The sequence below is a fragment of the Leptonychotes weddellii genome, chromosome 7 (assembly GCF_054177405.1).
Source record: "Leptonychotes weddellii isolate Sample4059 chromosome 7, ASM5417740v2, whole genome shotgun sequence".
Lineage (NCBI taxonomy): Eukaryota > Metazoa > Chordata > Mammalia > Carnivora > Phocidae > Leptonychotes > Leptonychotes weddellii.
This window is the reverse complement of record NC_138375.1, coordinates 7,627,663-7,647,949: the sequence shown is the minus strand read 5'-3', so window position 1 is coordinate 7,647,949 and position 20,287 is coordinate 7,627,663. Positions and strand designations below refer to the sequence as shown.

At 42.9% G+C, this 20,287-nt stretch overlaps 1 long non-coding RNA gene across 2 annotated transcripts in view; it reads right to left on the bottom strand.

Annotated features, from left to right (window-relative positions):
* The window catches only part of LOC145722529 (uncharacterized), an 87,373-nt gene that overhangs the window by 52,803 nt on the left and 14,283 nt on the right, over window positions 1-20,287 (bottom strand). For both annotated transcript variants that reach the window (XR_014146846.1, XR_014146847.1), the window contains exon 4: window positions 6,251-6,339. This is a non-coding gene — a long non-coding RNA (uncharacterized LOC145722529). The remainder of the gene's footprint in view (window positions 1-6,250; window positions 6,340-20,287) is intronic.

The following is a 20,287-nucleotide window of genomic DNA, read 5'->3' as shown; positions in this document are numbered from 1 at the left end:
CAACCCTCAGTTTGTTTCCTGAGATTAAGAATTCCTCATATCAGGGTGCCTGGGTGGCTCAGTTGGTTAGGTCACTGCCTTCGGCTCAGGTCATGATCCCAGAGTCCCAGGATCAAGTCCCACATCGGGCTCCCTGCTCAGCGCGGAGTCTGCTTCTCCTTTGACTCTCTCTCCTCTCATGCTCTCTCTCACTCTCTCTCTCAAATAAATAAAATCTTAAAAAAAAAAAAAAAAAGAATTCCTCATATCAGTGACCTCACTGATACCCATCTATTTTTAAAATTTTTAAAGAATAAAATATAAAATTTGTCAACAGTTTTAGGCTCAATCATTAAGAGAAAGTCATAAAATACCTTTCTTTATTCTCATGTTTTTACTCCAAAATTTTTTGCAGGTTTAAATAGATTTATATCAAATGGCTACTCTCTAGCGTTCCTTATCCTGATGTAGCAAGACTATATAATTCAGAAATGTATTCATATTACAAATGCTATTTATAAATCACATTTTCACCTATTAGTATATCTTAGACATCTTCCTGTGTCAATAAACACAATTTTGCGTCATCATTTCAGTGCCTGAAAGGCTGTACAATATGAATAGACTTTAATAGTAATGACAATGACAGTAGCGAAAATTTATAGAGCACTTATAATACATCAGGTATTTTGTTAATCATTCAATGTGCATTGCTTCATTTAATCCTCACAACTGTAAGATGTGATTAATCATATCTGTTGTACTCATCGAGAGACCAAGACTTAGAAAGTCATGTGCTGGGATTCAAACCCAGGCCTGTCGACTCCCAGTGTCCACTCTTACATACCCAATTCTGCTGCCCACACATTTTCTCCTGTCTTGGTTGCCCTGGTGAAGAATGTCTAGAAATAGAGTTTCTGTGTGAAAGGCTATACACACTTGGACTTTTGAAGCATATATAAATTTTCCTCAAAAAGTGTGTTATGAGTTTATATTGCTGATTTTCCATAACTTAAACATCTTTGGTTATCTCATTATTGCTTTGATATGCATTTTTTTCACTGAAATTGTTATAATTCTTCTTTTATAAATTGCTTGTTTGTGAACTTGGCTTGGTTTCTTTGAGGGGAGGCTTGCTTTTCTATTGAGGCATATATTTTTCTTATATCCATAGAAACTGTTTGGATTGTTAACCCCTTATTAGTATTTTTCCTAGTTTGTTTGCCTTTACATGCATAAGTTTTATCATTGAACTAAAGATTTTCATTTTGATATAGTCAAATCTTCTCCTTGATGATTTCTAGTTTTGAGCCCCTGAAGTTTTTTTTAAATCATTTTAGTCTTTTTTTTTTTTTGCATTAAAATATTCAATTATTCTGAATTATGTGTTTGTGTGTGCATGCAAAAATTATGAGGTAGGGATCCAAATTTGTTTATTTCTAAATTGTTAGCCAACTTTCCCAATCAACATTTATAAAGTATATTTGAAATGCCATTTTTTTTCATGTATACTTGAATCTTTTTCTAGAGTCACCATTTTACTGATCAATCTTTTTTTGCATCAGCAATGTACTCTTTTAAATGTGTAATAAAATAATTTAAAATCTGATAGGACTAGTTTTACTCCCTCTCACACTTCTTTCCTTTAAAAAAATCATGGCTACTTTCTCATGTATATTCTTTTTTTTTTTATTAACTTTTTTATTTTAATTCCAGTTTGGTTAACATACAGTGTTATTACTTTCAGGCATAAAATATAGTGATTCAACAATTCTATACATTACTCAGTGCTTATCATGATAAGTGTACTCTTAATCCCCATCACCTATTTCACCTATCGCCCCACCCACCTTCCCTCTATTAACCATCAGTTCATTCTTTGTAGTTAAGAACTTATTTCTTGATTTCTCTCTCTCTCTTTATTTCTCCTTTGTTCATTTGCTTTGTTTCTTAAATTCCACATAGGAGTGAAATCATGTCTTTCTCTGATTTATTTATTGCACTTAGCATCATACTCCCTAGCTCCATCCATGTTATTGCAAATGGCAAGATTTCATTCTTTATGGCTGAATAATATTCCATTGTATATATATACCACATCTTCTTTATCCATTCATCTCTTGATGGACACTTAGGCTGCTTCCATAATTTGACTATTGTAAATAATGCTACTATAAATATAGGGGTGCATATATCACTTTGAATTAATATTTTTGTAATTGGGGGGTAAATATCCAATAGTGTGATTACTGGATTATAGGGTAGTTCTATGTTTAACTTTTGAGGAACCTCCACACTGTTTTCCACAGTATACATTCTTTCAAAAAATTTAGGAGGAAATGACTTTAAGATTTGAATTTATAGAATAATTTAGACTAAACTGTTATCTTTCTAATTTAGGATCTTTGCAGCTAAGGAAAATATATTTATCATTATTTACTCAAGTCTTTGTTTACAATCCTTTAAAAACTGTTTTAGGGGGCATCTGGGTGGCTCAGTCGGTTAAGCATCTGACTCTTGGTTTCAGCTCAGGTCATGATCTCAGGGTTGTGAAATCCAGCCCCATTTCAGGCTCCACACTGGGCATGGAGCCTGCTTGGGGTTCTCTCTCTCCCTCTCCCCCTCCCTCCCCTCTCTGTCTCTCTAAAAATAAATAAATTAATTAAAATAAAAAGCGTTTTAGTTTTCTTCATACAAATCCTGTATAACTTGTTGATTTTATTCCTAAGAACTGTATCACTGCTATTATGAATGAGACCTTTTATTTCCATTACATTTTCTACTTATTTATTGTTGACGTAGTAAAAAACATGATTGATAAAACAAGTGTTTGAGTGAGGGTGTGAAACAATGCGAACTTGTATATACAGTGATTTAAACATGAATTCAGCACAATTGGCCTCTGTATAGAAAAAGTGAAGATATGAACTCTCCAATTCTTAGTGCATACTCTAAATCCCTGGGGTCTATAGGACCACTCACATTTGTAAAAAGAGAACATGTACATGAATTTTTATGACAGCAAATAATGGGCTAAGTAGAGCTAGATTCACGCACTGGAATAATACATAGCAACGAAATGCACGTGCTAGAAGCCCATGAACTTACTCAAGTGAACCCCACAAACATGATGCTGACCCAAACAAGCAAGCCAAAAAAGAACCCTTTCAATAAGATGCCACCTTGTTAGGCATCAAACAAACAGTAAGGAACTTAGGAATATGTACATATTTAACAAAAGTGTTAAAAGCTACACAAAAATGATGCACATCAAATTCCTAATGAGGATTACCTCTGAGGGAAAGATGTGACTGGTGGGGAATACACAGGCTTCAACTGCATCAGCAATGTTGTATTTCTTAAGCCAGATGGTGGGTATACAGGTATTTATATAGTTTTCTTATACTGTCCTGTGTCAGGACTACGTTATACTAATTTATAAGTCAAGATGCTATTGCTTTTGTACCCTCATTTTGTAATCAGGCAGCTTATTTGGGTTTCCTCTTGTTTCTAGAAGCTTTTCACTGGATTTTGTTGGATTTTCCAGGTAGATAATCATATCATCTGGTAATACTAACTGCCTTTGTCTTACCCGGATATGGAACTCTGATTTAAATCTGAAGTATGATGCATACACATGTGATTGATGTATGTGTATAATATGATGTGCACACATCTGGGTGGTATGTTGTAGTATGATGTATATGTGATTGCCATGTGTATAATCGCACGTGCATGTCATTGGTGTGCATGTGATGTGGTGTGTTCACACATGTGACTGGTGTGTTTTAATATAATGTGCACATACATGTGGTTGATGTGTGTTTTGTGGTGTGTACCCATTTATGACATGTGATATGACATGAACATACATGTGTTTGTCACGTGTGTTGTATAAGGTACTCACACATGTGTGATACAGTGTGTGCATGAGGGTCGTTCAGATGTTTGATATGTTATACACATGCATGTAATTGGTGTGTTTATAATATGGTGTGCACATACATGTGATTGTGTTTGTGGTGTATACCCATTTACAACATGTGTGATATGACATAAACATGCATCTGCATGTCACATGTGTTGTATAAGGTGCTCATACATGTGTGATATGGTGTGTGTGTATGAGAGTGGTTGATATGTTTGATATATTATACACATGCATGTGATTGGTGTGTGTGTAACATGTGTATATTATTTATTGTTTCATATCTCATATCTTACAATAAGGCATCCTGTCATCTATTTTAATGAGAATTTGGGACCTGGTATACATGTTAAATATTATCATTTTTTCTCATATAATATAATCTATTAAAAGGGTATACTATGTTAATAGATTTTCTCATATTAAACCATGCTTATATTCCTGGACCCTGATCTCTGGGCATTCTTTTTCTAAATATACTGCTGTGTTTTATCTGCTCACATCATAGTGAGGGTATTTGCTTCCACATTTCAGAAGAAGTCCAATGTGTTCTCCCCTTTGGTGACAGCGTTGAACTGACACCAGGAAAGAAGAGAGAAGCTTTGTTCTTTCTATTCTAGAACAACCTATACAGCCTATGAATTGTCAGTTCCTTGAAGATATGAAAGAACTCTCCAAGAAAAGCATGTATTCTGAGGTGGGGGTGGGGGAGTCCTTCTCTGACAGTTTCTTAATTTTCTCCTTTCTGTGATTGTCTTTTCATCCTTAGGAATGACATCTAAAGGCGACATTGTCTTACAGTGTAACTGCAGTTACAACACCCCACAGTCACGCTGCAAAGAAAATCATTCCTGTGTAAACTGAAGGCATATTCAACCTCCACCTTATGATGTGTGTTTTATTTGTGGAAACTGGGTTTTGTTTTGTTTTTTTCCAGACTTCCCTTTTGTAAAAGAAAACCACCTCCTTCGGTCTTCCTGTTACAATTACCCAAGTTAAAGATAACAGAGTAGGGAGAAATTGCCAGTCTTTTATCTGAGTTATGACAACCTCAGTATGGTTAACAATATATTTTCAGCTGGTCACAGAACCTTAGAGTGACTAGCTACTTTCTTGCTAAGAAAGGAAAGCTAATGAAGAGGTTTCAGGGGAAATATAATAAAGTGCAAATAGTCTTCTTTACAGCAGAATTTTAAAAGTGTGATGATAATAAACCTCACAATTAAAAAAAATAAGTTTCTGATGTACACCTTTATAACTCAACATCTGTGTGCACTACAAAGTTATCACTACCTCTAGTTACCATCCATCACTACACAGTTGACCCTCTTCACCCACCTCCCAATCCCTTACCCCTCTGGTAACCACGAGTCTGTTCTCTGTATCTACGAGTTTGTTTTTGTTTTATTTTGTTTCTTTGTTTTGTTTTGTTTTTTGAGATTCCACATATAATTGAAATCATTGCTATTTATCTTTCTCTACCCGCTGACTTCACTTAGCATAATACCCTCAAAGTCCATCCATGTTGTCACAAATGGCAAGATTTCACTCTTTTTTATACCTGAATAGTATTCCATTATATAAATATACCACATCTTCTTTCTCCGTTCACAGTCATATTTCTTTCTTAATGTTGACAAGTTCCTGCCATGAGGTAGACAGTAGAGGTCAAACGGGACCATTGGTTGGAAAAATTTCAAGCAGAGGAGTAAAAAAACCCAATTATCTCAGACACAGCAACAGGGTCAAAGCTAACCTGTGGAACATTCTGAACAGGGACTTTCTGTGCAGTAGCAGAAAAACACTGATGTAAATAATTCTTAACTTTTTTAAAGTGGCCTCATATTGTTTTACAACATAGCCTTTGTTAATAGTAATTACGGTGGCTATTATTATTTTGTAAATTTCCCAGTTAATATTCACTAAAAATCTTTATCTTGTTGTTTAGTAATTCCAAGAAATGATAATAAGACCCAAGCTTCATGTTATTGGAGGTTCATTATCACTTTTCAACATGTATTTCTAGGATACTGACTGTGAACTTCTTTAAGCCTGAATGAATATTGGATGTGCTCAGAATTGCATTAAGATAATCAGCTTCTCCTTCTCCCTTTGTTTTAATTCAAATCTGGGAGGTCAGCTTTCTTGGGCCCAGTGCTGTGGGGTAACACAATGACTTTCCTGCTAGTAGGCAAAGGCCAAGTATGGCAGAGGAAACAGGTTCACTGCAGTCTTGAAAACCAGAATCATCTCTGTTCCCACTCTAGGGAAACCATCCCACTGTCCCTTCCAAGGGAGGCACTGGAATGATGGGTGAGAGCTGTGACTTTGCAGGCCACTAACCTGGAGATTCTTGGATCTTCTGCTTACTTCAGTGATGCCTGGCAGATTAATCTTGCCCATCATAAAGATGTCCCCACCATAGGATGGTTCTGAGGATTAAAAAAAAAAAATACCATTTATAAAGGGTTTACATGGTACTCAGCATTTTGAATGGTACTTAGACAATATTTCAAAAGCCTTTACTAATGACTCTAAACAACATTTTCTGCTCTTTGCCTGAACTCCAGAAACAGTGTATTTCAAACAAGGGCTACAGTCTATAAGAATTTTATGTTCTTGATATATTTATCATCTTTAAAAAGCAATATTATCATTATCTGGAGGAAGATGATGTAGGACCACATGATCTTAAGCTGTGCACCTGTTCTCGTGTTGATATCTGTGCAAGGTGAAGACCAAATCCCCGCGCAGAAGACCACACAGAGATTTCACAGTTTGAACAGAGAAACGTGGGGACAGAATGGGATCAGGTTCACCTTCTTGGGACAATTCATTGGCAATGAGCATAGTGACAAATATGCAATGATGACTTTTTTCATTACATGCTATCTTTACTTTGCATCATCATATTTGGGGCCACTTTTTCATCAATTGACTTACCGAGATAATGCATCACTGATATAAAATAAGATCATAACTTAAAAAGAATATTTAAACAATCATGATTGATACTAATAGTGCACTTGCTTAATGCTCTGTACCAAACACTCTTCCATGTGCTTTGTATAATTATTTATTTACATACATATTTCACATCCCTTAATTCCAACTAAAACCATAAGGGGTAAGACTTACTATTTCACCCTCATTTTGCAGATGACAACAGCAAGGAACAGAGAAGTTAAGCAGCTTGTCTAAGGCCACATAAGTCCTGAGTGGCAACCTCAGGCTTTCACACCCATGATTTTAATCATGCAGTTAACCTTCCACAATGACGGTCACTCAACCGATGGTCCATCTTAGGGAAAGTCATGAGACAAGTTGACAAGAAAGAACAATAAACCCATTCTTAAGTCCCTTGTAAGCAATTTAGTTTCAGGAAAACATCACCCATCAAATAAAATTAAATTAGATGTGAATGTTATTGGTTTCATCGTTTAGTTCCTATATAATTCATAAATATGCTACTCTACAATCCTTAAAAATTATACTTGGTTTTATGTTTATATTTAAATAGCCTTGTAATAAAAATAGTTTAAGCCAAACCTGGAGGGGCAAAATATTTTATAGGGTCCATCCACCCCAAATTTGAGAACATGGTGTTATAATATTTCCTGTCTAGCTCACTCACTTAGGCACTTATGATATCCTTCCTGCTCCGAGGCCTAGCAAAATTCTTTTTCTTCCCATAAACCTTGGCCCTAAAATAATGTGGAAGAACATATTAGCCATGCTCCAGAGTGGAAGCCCAGAGTTTTAGACTCCAGGTGTCCCCACCCCCTCAGGACTTTTCGTTGCATTTTGATTCACTCCCTTGCACCATGTATGTGTCTATCTCCTCAACAGGGTTTTCACCACAGTGAGGACAAGGACAATGCTCTCCTCACTGGTTCAGTCTCTCTGGAAAGACTACACAGGGCTCAGGAAGTAGCAGGTGCCCAAGGAATGTCTGCTGGTTAAAAAGACACCCAATCAAAGACTGAGACGAGACCACTCTGCATTGTGAATTCATCTGTTGTGTTTTTCACAGCCTCCTGGAGGTTGAGGGCAAGCTCTGCAACCCCACTGCAGCATTTCACCAAGACCCAGCTGCTCTGAGCCTGAATGCCTGCAGGGATGAGAGCTCGCAGCAGGGTGAAGCAGCATGTTTCTGGCAGTCACCCTGGATGGTTAAGAAGTCCCTCCCGAGGCTGTCCCCGAGAATCTGCCATTTTGTCCCATTCAGTCCAGTTCTGCTCTCTTGCTGACTACCTCAAACCTGCTCTGCCCAATAATCCAGGGAGGCACACATCACAGGTGGGTTTTTTCTTTTTTAAGCTTTTTTTTTCCAAGTAATCTCTGCACCCAACGTGGGACTCAAACTCACAACCCGAGATCAAGAGTCGCATGGTCTTCCCACTGAGCCAGCCAGGCACCCTATCATAAGTGTTTTTAATTTCCATTTTGCCAAGGAAACTGAGGCCCAGATCCTTTAAAAGATCTGCCCAAGTTCACACTGCTAGTGAGGATGGAGACAGAGATGGTTTCACATATTTCAGTGTGAACTGCTCCATCTGGATCAGAAACAACTAGAAGATAGGAACCATGTCTCAAATCTATTTGCACCCTCCCTTACACTTGCCCTAGTCCGTAGTAGATTTATAGTAAGTGCTCCTTCAAAGAGTGAATAATTGCATAAATTAATTATTCTGGGACCATAAATACAAGCTAAATCTCAGATACAGTACCCTATAGTTAGCATAGAATGCAGCAATTAGCGTGTGCTGCTTTGTGGACCAAAGCCACAGGGTGATTCATGAAGCTGTTTGGAGATGGTACAGGACTCTGGCAAGAATCTTGCCAAAAACAGAAGACTACAATATGCTTTGAAAGAGGCAGCAATTGATATGTTGGCTCGTGAGGCATACAATATGGGAACAGCCTGAACCACTGCTTGGCTCTGTGCTGGCAATCTTCCTAATTCTCTAAATAAATGCAGCAAGAGCTCTGAAAGGACCAGGGTGAGATCTGTCCTACTCAGGCTCAGGGCACAATCACCCCAGTGCCCCAGTTCCTGGGAAGTCAAGTGGGCAAACACTGAAACGGCGGGGAGGAAGACCTTTTGTAACCTATTCTGGTGGAGGGAAGGGAAATCCCAGAAGAGTAGAGGCATCTTGAGCTGGGCAAGGGGCAGTCCTGTCCAGTCCAGCACAGGTGGCCACAATGGCACGGTAGCAAGACTGAAAGTAGGGCTGGTACCAGCAGCAGCAAAGGCCACGTGCCCAGGCCGGATCAGGATTTGGCCACGGCGGACGGCAATGGGGAAGCAACCAAGACTTGGCCACGACCATAAGGGCTGTTAGTTTGAAGACTCCCCAAAGCAGAACAGAAAGGGGCTCAAGGAGGAAGACTTGGCAACATCTGCCGGAGGGTTGGAGGCTAACACTGCAGCGGGCAGCACCGTGTGGACCGCTCCCCTGTGGACCACTCCCCTGTGGACCCCTATCTCTTTGACCATGAGCCACCAGAGGGCAGCACCTATGACTTAGTCCCCCAGATCAGGCTCCCATCAGGGTAGGTGAAGTGGGCTGGGACTGGTCAAGCTCATAAACCCACTGGGTTCCATGGCTGGGCTGGCCATTTGCAACCACTGGCAAGACTTCATAGTTGGAACTCTTGAAACCAAAATGAGAAGACAGAAGATCCCAACTTGACGTACTTATCTGCCCCCACACATCTCTTGGCGAGGCCAACACAGAGCTTGTCCGCTTATCACTGTGAAGTCCTCAACCACAGATGCTTTACGAGGAGAAGTCCAAGTGCTCCTTTTGGGTATGGACATGTTTGTGATGTTAGTTGAACTCAGTCTCAGCAGATGTTACCACTCCTTCAGAAGAGTTCCTTCCTCTGTGTGGATTCAGACTTCTCTGATATAACCATCACTGGTCCTGCAGGGCAGTGTGTGCCAGGGTTCCAGCTCAAGAAATACTGGAATGTATTTCCAAGTATTTGGAAGCCCAGAGATACTGGAACGAAGGAACCAGCCAAAGAGAGTCTACAGAAAGGAAACAAATAGACTTGGCTGAGAACAATTCAGGCTGATGTCCTACTTATGGGGTCATTTTAGGTTAAATAATACATTTGGGGAAATGCTGATGATGGATTATATCATTTCGTTGACATTTCTTTAGGGAAACATGAAGTAAAAACACTCTAAGAGCAGTTGGGGGGTTTGACAATTCCTTTGAAGGGAGCAGAAGTTGCCACTGTCACTGGGGTATGTGTGTGGGTGGCCAGGTACCTTCAACTTCAAGAAATACTGGCTAAAGGTCACAATGGACGAGAGCCTGAGGAAACGGGGAAGGCAGCTCTCAGCACCGAAGGAGGCAAACTGCGGTATAGCCAGTGTAGACCGTGTTGGAGCAGATCGCACCATGCTCCTGAGCTGGGTGGCAGCTGACAACCCCCAGACATGGGGAAACATCTAAGAAATTCCTTAGGCCTCTCAGCTATTCTTGGGGAGAAGAATGGATTTTCCTGTAGCTGAGCAGAATAGGGGTTCAAGTGATTCTGATTTGGAAAATACATGGGGTCTAGTGAGACCCGCACATGGAGGAAAACCTGAATCTGCAGCATCCAAAAGACTGCTTGCCAGAGAGGAGCCGCCCAGGAAGTGTTTGCACCACTGAATGGACCTCACTTCCCAGGCTGGTGACCCCAGAACTAGCTGTTACCTAAGCCGGAGACCTTGAGGCTTCCTGAACCAGCTGTGTGACGGAGCAAGCTTTTGTCACTCTGGCTCATGCAAAGTGGCACTCATTCAGGATCATCAAAAAGAAGGGATCGATGCTTTATTCATTTGGTTGCCCTTGTTCAACACAAGCTGCCCATGTCTTAGGAGTGAGGGCGACCCTCAACCCCTGTGTGTAATCATAAAATAAAGAACGTCTAATTTCCTCCCTTCCCCGTCTTCTACATTCAGCTTCTTCCACTCCTTAGCAGCTTATTTCATTTGAAATAGTTTCAGAAATGTCTAAAAGTCATTTTGAGTGAAATTATCTCTCTGTAAGATGAAGGAAAGGACGTTTTCTTTGATTTATTTTTCCTCTTTCCCCCAGTTTTCCAGCACACTATCACACAGATGGTAGAGATCTGCGAACTTATTAACATACATCTGAGGTATGACAAATCAAAGGCACAGATGAACAAAAAAAAAACAGTTAACCAATTGCCTGGTTTCTCTTTTGCCTCATTTAACTCTTCAGTTGCTCTTCCCACTGCTAACCCACAAGGCCAGTCACGATGGCCTGCCCAGTGAAATCGTGCAGGATAAGCTGAGGTCGCAAAGAGAAAAGACAGCTTTCATTGGCATGAACCCCTTTTCCTTACCCTGACCTTCTTTTAAAGTGGCTTCTTTCAGTTTTCTTTGCTTAAGAATAAAACGTGCAATTGAACTAAAACAGAGCACCACTAACAGTCACATCTGAGAATCCTGGACTCCAGTTGAATCCGGGCTGATGACGACCTGCTGCTTTTACTTCTTTTATTCAAAGGTAAACCCAACTCTCCAGTTTCTTTCTGCAAAAACTCCTTTTATCTTGCTGTTTAAAAGAATCTCATTAGCACATTTTGTCTTTCTTTAAGAATGTTACTGAGTGTTAACCATAGCAAAAGGAACTCTGTAATCAGCCACAATCTTTGAATATTCTCCCTCAGTTTGTAGAAGGAATGAAATCATCAAAACAATCCTTGACGCCCCGCCCCGCCCCCCCCCCCAAGAAGAAAACAACCACCAACTTGAGCAGAGTCAGAGAAATGAGTCTGGTGGGGAAGTTTCCCTGAGTGATAAACAAATCAATGATCCTCCATAAAAGAAGAAAAGATCTGAGTGTTCTCCAGATTTCGTTAGGAAAGAAATTATTACATATGCAGCCATGGGCCCTTTTCTTGTTTTTCAACAAGCCACTCAAATGCCCAGAGACAGCTGGGAAATGTTCTTTGCAGGAGTGTCGATGTGCAGCAGATCTCCCTGGGTCCAAGATAAGGTGGAATTTTGTCGATGGCCACTCTTTGCAAGGCTTCCTACTTCCCCTTTACTCCCACGAAATCCATTGTCACCCAAAGAATTCTACCATTGTGGCCTCAGAGAAAGCCCTCCACATGTTGGAACACATTTCAGTACATTTCTGGAATGAGGAGATACCCCTGAACAAGCCGTAGGCTGTGGGCAAGGAGTCTGGAGCACCCTGGCCTTTTCTTCTCCGGTCATCTCCAATTCACCAGACCTCATTTGTAGCAGCCAATTCATGAACCAAAACTATGATGCCGTGGGGGAGTCATTTCTTTCCTTCTTTAAGAATTGATGTGTATGAAAGATGGACACGTTTCCGTTTTCACGGCAAGTGCATTTTATTTAACATGTGAGGGGGAAGCCCAATCTATTGTAACTGAGTATTTCAAAGCACTCTATTCTTTTGTGTATATAAGAAGTAAGTAAATTTGGTTGCTGCAACACAAAGTTAAAAAAAAAAAGAATGTTAGAACATTAGAAGTAAAGTTTTCCCCTCAACCCTCTCTTCCTAATCTCAATCCCCAGAGAGAAGCATTGTTAATTAGGTAATGGGCTTTCAATGAAAAGGATGAAATTGCATCAAATTAAGCCTGTCCCCCACCTTTGGGTCCCTGGGAAGTAAAGATATCAAGATGCAATTATTAATTTGCCACCATTCTTGTCTTGCTTTCACCTTCACATTCAAGAAAGGGTCGTACTTAGCACCACAGGACTAGTTCACATTCCAGCACCTGGCTCAGCAGTGCTGTTGCCCAAATTTTATACACATTCTGGGTGAACTCATTTACCCTCATACTTTGGTTCCTGTAGGCTACAATTCCCAACCCAAGCCTTGTGTGCCTACCAGAGAGACAGACATACCTCTCTGGAGGAGTCATACGTTTCTCAGACACACCTTGGGACTGACGCAATGGTCAGTCCCACTCCTGTCTATGGTTCATCGTGCCTCTCTCTACCCAAGTTACCGAGCCAGAAAACCAGAAAGCATCCTAGGCTCTGCCCTTCATGACCCACCTCCCGTCCCATTCATCATCAAGCTCTCTGCATCTTCCTCTCTAAACCTCTTTCAAATCCACACTGCCTCCCACTGAATTGATTCATAGCTTCATCTCTTCTCACCCAGATTGCTGAGATTCTGCCAACTTTGTCTGCAAAGCACATCTCAAATCAGCGGTCTTGCCCACATTTCCAATGCCACAGCCTCTTCCTTGCCAGGGACAACTGAACCAGCTTCCCAGCAGATTTCCCTGCTTCCAGACGTGCTTTGCAGACTAGCCAGGATGACTCCTGCTCATCCTTTGGTCCCCGAATAAATGTCACTGCCTAAGGAGGCCTTCCCTTGGCCACCCTTGAGGTGGAGCCCCTCCCCCTCCATATTTAACTGGGACATCATGAGATTCCCCCCAGAGCACTCACCGCAATTTGTAAATATATATTTATTTTGATGTCTATTTATTTGAACTGGACTCTCTCGTTGTAAGCTGTTTGGGTCACTACTCTAGCCCCAGGACCTAGGCTGTCACCTGGCATGTGGCTGGCATCCAAAAAATATGTGTTGAATGAATGAATGACTGGAGTTCCGTAACTGGTCTCCCTCTCCCGTCCTTCTGTTACTCTAGTCTCAAGCTGGAAAAGGTTTTCTAGGTTGCAACTATCATCTCTCATCTACTGCTTAAAATTTTAGCCAGGGAATTACGAGTCAATTCAAACTCCTTTATGCTGTCATTTTCCCAGACACAGCTTATGCTGGTGCTCCCTACACTGACCCACCTACATCGCTGCCATTTCCCCAGTGGGCCACACGCTTGTGATTCTGTGTCCCCTTTTCCTTCCTCAGTGGTCCCACTCACTGTGTCCTCATCTCAAAGCCTCCCTCAGTTCTTCACACACTGGGCTTGGTGCTACTTCTACTACAGTTTTAAGCTTTTAAAAAAAAGTTAAGCAGGGGCGCCTGGGTGGCTCAGTTGTTAAGCGTCTGCCTTCGGCTCAGGTCATGATCCCAGGGTCCTGGGATCGAGCCCCGCATCGAGCCCCGCATCGGGCTTCCGGCTCGGCAGGAGGCCTGCTTCTCCCTCTCCCACTCCCCCTGCTGGTGTTCCCTCTCTCGCTGTGTCTCTCTCTGTCAAATAAATAAATAAAATCTTTAAAAAAAAAAAAAAAGTTAAGCAGCTATGTCCCCCCACCCCCACCCTGGTTTGTCTATTTCTTGAGGACAAGCACCAGACCATTCATTTTATACCTCCAGTACTTTCCATTGTACTTAGAAAATAGTGGGCCCTCAACAAAATTTTATTAACGGGGCAATCCTCACAATAATTACCATCTGGAAAAGCAAAGACAGCAACAGGACAGACCTGTCAGACCACCGCTGGCTACAAACACCGGTCACCCACATGGCCGTGTGCCAGCCGGATGGCAGCGGGTCTGATGAGCCAGGGAAGGAATGAATGCATGAGCAAACCCCTAAGACCCTCCTTTCTGTGCCCGTCCCTCTGCTTCTCCCAAGGACAAGCAGCAACAGAGTCCCTCCCTCTCTCTGTCCAGACCCGCCACGGTAGCTGTTCTCGAACGCTCCCACCAGGCTGGCCATCCACACCAGGCTCCAGACAGCCCTGTCGGCACATCTGTTTGAGTTGTAACCACAGCACTTGGTGCCATTTGTCTTGAGAGAGGTTGCCTTGAAACACATTCATGCCCCACGCTGAGTGAACACAGCTCAGCAGCAGAGTGATTTATTGTTCAGGGAGTAATTATCAGAACTTCTTGTCAACTCTGCTCCATTTCACGGAGGGGGAGAAAAGATGTATTTGGAACAAAACAAGCCCAGGACACAGCACTTGTAGGAATTAGCTGATGAATGAGAGATAGAAGGCACAATGCCGGCCCTAGTGGGGGATGTCATTCTCACCAGATGAACTCAAGCCAACCTGCTTCTAAATAAATACGAGTCTCCGCGGTCAGAGCAGCGCACGTCGGGCTGACTCTGCGGTTTCCCCTGCTCTCCTCCCCTGAGCAGGGGTCCTGTCAGTGGAGGTCAGAGTAGCTTTTTACCTTTTTCCTTTTCTTCATTTGGTTCAGCTCAGCCGACGGGCCTGCTGTAACTACGCTACCCTCTCCCCATCCCCGGGAAAGGGTCAGTTCTAATCTCTAGCCTGGCTCTCACCTATACCCCAGCCCTAGGAATCCCTGGAATAAATGAAGTTGCCATTCCAGAATGAGGAGGAGGTGTACTGTCATTCTCTGGCAAACAGCACGTAAGGATACAATGTGTCAGATGGTGACAAGGGGTATATTTGATATTTGATACACGTCACATCAGAGACACCAACATAAATTTGAAATAGGATTCCGTAATGACCTCATGAGATTGCTAATAATCCAGAGAACACAGGGTCCAGGGAGCTGGCTGGTGGTGCAGTCCAATGAGTTAACATCTCTGTGTCTGACCGTTTATAATCCAGTTTGATGCCCGAATTGGATTTGATCCACTTTGCAGGAAGGAAAGGAAGATAAATCAGAGATCGGGAGTAGAGAAATTATACTTCGTTAGTTCTGCCTAGATCATGGGCATTTTGCATCTAATGTCATCTTTACCGCAATCCAGAGAAATCCACACATAAGCCAGGCATCTGCGCTCCCAGTTTACAGATCAACAGCACGGGATCCAGAAGGTCAGGGAACACTCCACACACATGGAACACTGGGGCAGAGCAGATGCTGGGCTGCAGATCCCCGGTGTGGTGCCCTAAAACCCTTCCCACCGAATCATGTTGCTTCTTAGTAAAATGAGCTTCGGGCTCTCTAAAGCGGTAACATAATAATAGCAACTAACAGTCATAACATCTCTGTGCTCAGCACTGTTTCAGGACTTCATATGCATCCACTCCCCTAAGCCTCCCAACAAATTTATACACTGGAGTCTACCTTACTCCCATTCTGCAGATGAGCAAACTGAGGCACCAAAAGGTAAGGCAACTGACAAGCACTAGTAAAAGGTAGGGCTGGACTTCGGAACTAGGCGGGTTGCCTCCCAGGCCTGGGCTCTGCCTACCATATTATAGAAACTTCAACACAAATTGGTGCTACATATCTCAGCTAGAAGGTCAACCATCCTACCTATTGCAGAACTCCCCAGCACCTCGTCACTGACCTCCGACCCCCAGGTTGATGGAACTGCCCACCTTGGCCAGAGAGAGAAGAACCGAGGCCCTGTGCATCTTGATTCTGGACCAGCGTGAGGCTGACCTTTGGGAAGGACGCTGTAATCAGATGGAAGAAAAGAGGCCATTCTTTGGAGACAAGCCATTAGCACTTAGGAATAATATTTTCAATTTCTTTTGCTTCTGCCTCGCTGAGGAATCATAGGCTATCTATTCTAATTTTATTTTTAATGTTTGTGTGACGGGTTAGCTGAGCTATTCCTCCCCCGACCTCGCCAGCATGGCATTATCTCTTTCCTTTCTATTTCCCCAAGGGAGCCTTGGGTTGAGCTGTGTGCTTGTTATCCAGAATGTATTAATAGCCCTCTCTGTCCAACAGCGTGCCGTTGTTCCTCCAATGTGAATATGAGGACAGCAGGGAACACAGTATTCTTTTGGGTTAAAAAAGTAAATAAAAAGTGTGTGGGAAGTGTGGAGAATCGGTTAAGGAAGGGAGAGTGTAATGTATGTTATCTGGAATAAGAACATGCTGGTCTCCTTGCAAAGCAAATAAGGCTGTTGCGGAGCATGGACGCCCCCTCTGCCCGGCAGCGGGACAAGCACCTCAGAAACTTTTTTTCAACCACTCATTTCAGGCTAGGAGGTGAAGTCTAGAAATACGGATTCTGTTCTCTGTAATTTGGGGGTAATCATGGTTTCTAAAAATAGAATCAGGACACAGGGTTATGGGCAATTTGCAGGTGCCAAGAGTAGTCCAAGAGACAATGGGAATTCTCAAGGCTGGGACCCCCGATATTTCTGGGGCTTGTAGAGACGGGGAAGAGGGCTGTAGGGGTCAGTCCTGGAGGGTGGGTTCCAGCGCAGGGCTTCTGCTGCCTGAATCAGATGCAGTGTGATTGAATTGAGTGAATGGGTGGACAGTGTCTATGGCAGTACGCAGCATCGAATGGCGGCATTTCCGGCATCGTGTGAGCCTAGATGGAGGGCCATCTGCAGGTGGGCAGGCTTCCGGGATCAACGAAATCACACTTCGTGGCCTCGCGGTTGTGCTGTGCTGCTCAGCACAGAGAGTAAGGTAGAAAACACTGAGTTGTTTATTACTACTACTATTATTGTGAATTATTGTCATTGTTCTTATGAATGAGAATTTCCTAAGTTATTCTTAAAGGAGATACTCTCAACTCACATTTCCACCCAAAATGAATAGACAGCAAAATGCTCCCAACCCTTCATCCCAGCCCACACCCCACAGATACCAAGATTTCCTGAATTCCCATCTCCTCCTGCCCTGGCCCCTGGGAGAGGGGAATGGAGGTGAACACAGAGAATTACATCCAGAAGTGACCACAGACGTCCCCACCACGTCACCATCTATACCCTACAGATTACCCTCTTAATTGGTGTGGCTTGAGAAAAAGCAAAGCTTTTCCAGTCCGTCGTGTGTCCCTCCTGCACTGCCTGGAACATAGCTGGTGAGATCTCCAACTTACCCCACTCCTGAAGGGCCTCAGAGTTTTTAAAGATTTTTTTTTTTAATTTTTATTTATTTGACAGAGAGACAGAGAGAGAAGGAACACAAGCAGAGGGAGAGGGAGAGGGAGAAGCAGGCTTCCCGCGGAGCAGGGAGCCCGAGGTGGGGCTCGATCCCAGGACCCTGCAATCATGACCTGAGCCGAAGGCAGACGCTTAACGACTGAGCCACCCAGGCGCCCCTGGCCTCAGAGCTTTTAACTGGTACAAGATTTTGTTTTCTAAGAAGGTTGCTGATGAATTAGCTAATGCATTCTTTGCGATTGGTGTACCTAATGGGAGCTCATTATCTCTCCAGTCTGCTGGAGCTGTGGTTTCCCCAACCCAAATACAAACCAGAAGGACCAGAGTGCTGGTTCAACTGTGGACTCCCAAGCCCCACCTCCCAGACCCATGGAGGCAGGTCCTCTTGGAGGAGGGCTCAGCCATTGGCATTTTACGTGAGCTCTCCAGGTGATTCCTTGTGTCATCAGATTGGGGACCATTGACAAGAGTGGGAACCTTATGCTAAGGGAGTAAGACACTCCTCAGGTGGGTTAAATGAAAGAACGTGCCACAAGTAGGAGTTGGTGGAAAGACCCAGTGGAGTTTCCAGTAAGTGACAGGACAATTATTGAAGAGGTCTGGGGACACCAGGGAGGGCATCTGGGCTTTGGGGCATCAAAATAAGGAATAAGGTTGTTCGAAATCCAACAACGCCTACATTATGGTCCTGCCTCTGAGCAGTATGGCCGCTAGAGACCGCCTTGCTCTGTCGGCCAATAGGGACAGGAATATTTTTCTCCCAGCAACCCTGTCCCTGCTGGAGGCCAATCCTAAAACAAAGCTGGTCCACAAGCAAAGCATTCTGATTCTCCCTTCCTGGATCCCCCTCACAAGGGCCCTGTCCCAACCATCCCACCTTCATTTCCTGAGCAGATAAAGTCAGAGCAGAACCAAACCCATCCTCAATGACACAGCATACTCACACAAGCATTGCTTTAGTGCACAATTGTTTGAGAACCCTCCACTGGATCAACCTTGCTTTTCACTTTTAGTTGTACAAACAGCCGCTCTTAGCCTTCAGTTCCCTGACAAGCCAAATTATCACACAAGAAATAGCCCTGACCACAGTGACCCTGGCAAGACGAACCCCAAGACGGCAGAGGTGGCTTCAGCCAAACTCACTTCTGCTTTCCGGCGGGCTCTACGACAAAGCCCTCAGGAAAGGCTCCCCACGCCCCAGGATGGCTCCCATGCATCTCTGCATCCTGGAAAAACCCTCCATCTCCTGCTCTTTCAAGACAACAGCAGTAGGCATCTGCCCCACATCTTCCGCGATCCAGGCTTTTTGCCCAACATTTCATGTACATTATTGCTCATCTTGATCACAATTCTGCAATATATATGTTTCCTAGCTCAGAAAAGCAGGTTTCACAGAAATTCAGTGCCTCCTCCCAAATCACACAGCCAATAAGTGGGCTTTTTGGTGTTCCAGTATTCCAAGAAGCCAGGGTATTTTAATAACTGAGATTTGAGTATGTTGTTGTTGTAAAAAGTGATTTTAATATTTTAAAAAGTATGAACTCTGAATCACTTATGTTTTCTGCTCAAGATCAATGACTCGATTATTCCATTAAAAAAAAAAAAAACAAGAAACAAAAAACACCCCTATCCAAACTGCAGGTCTAAGCAGGGGTCTGCCTGAGCGGGCCATATATTGTGCTATCAAAAAGTTTCTCTTTCGGGCGCCTGGGTGGCTCAGTTGGTTGAGCGACTGCCTTCGGCTCAGGTCATGATCCTGGAGTCCTGGGATCAAGTCCCGCATTGGACTCCCTGCTCGGCGGGGAGTCTGCTTCTCCCTCTGACCCTCCCCCCTCTCATGTGCTTTCTCTCTCTCATTCTCTCTCTTTCAAATAAATAAATAAAATCTTTAAAAAAAAAAAAGTTTCTCTTTCAAGAATGAATCATACTCCAGTTTTAAATTTTTCCAAACAAGTGGGATGCGAAGATGGTGGGGTGAAATTTGGTAAGTTACACTGCACTGGACTCATCATCTACTTGATGAAAGCAAAGGGACAAAGACCAAAGAGCATTCTCTCATAGAAACAGTAGCAAAAACATACAGAGCACCTGTATTAGTGAGCTTGGGCTGCCGTGACCGAACACCACAGACTGGGTGGTTACAAAAACAGAAATTTATTTCTCACAGTTCTGGAGGCTGGAAGTTCAAGCTCAGAGCATGGGCAAGTTTGGTTTCTTGTGAGGCCTCTCTCCTTGGTGTGCAGATGGACATCTTAGCACTATGTCTTCACATGGTCTTGTCCCTGGGCGAGCATCCCTGGTCTCTTCCTCTTCTTAGAAGGCCACCAGTCATATTGGATTAGGGCCACATCCTATTCAGCCTTCCTTACCTCATTTAGCCTTCCTTACCTCCTGGAAAGCCCTATTCTAAATACAGTCATGTTGGGACTTTGGGCTTCAAAGTACGAATTTTGAGGGTGACACAATTCAGTTCATAACAGCACCTTATCAGCTAGAGTGCAGGCCATGAAAAGAAAATGTTCCCACACATCTCTGGTGGCACCTCCTTATGTAACACAAAACGCATCTCCCAGGTGTCAACCCCGTCTTCATTTTTGGGCACTTCACTCCAGA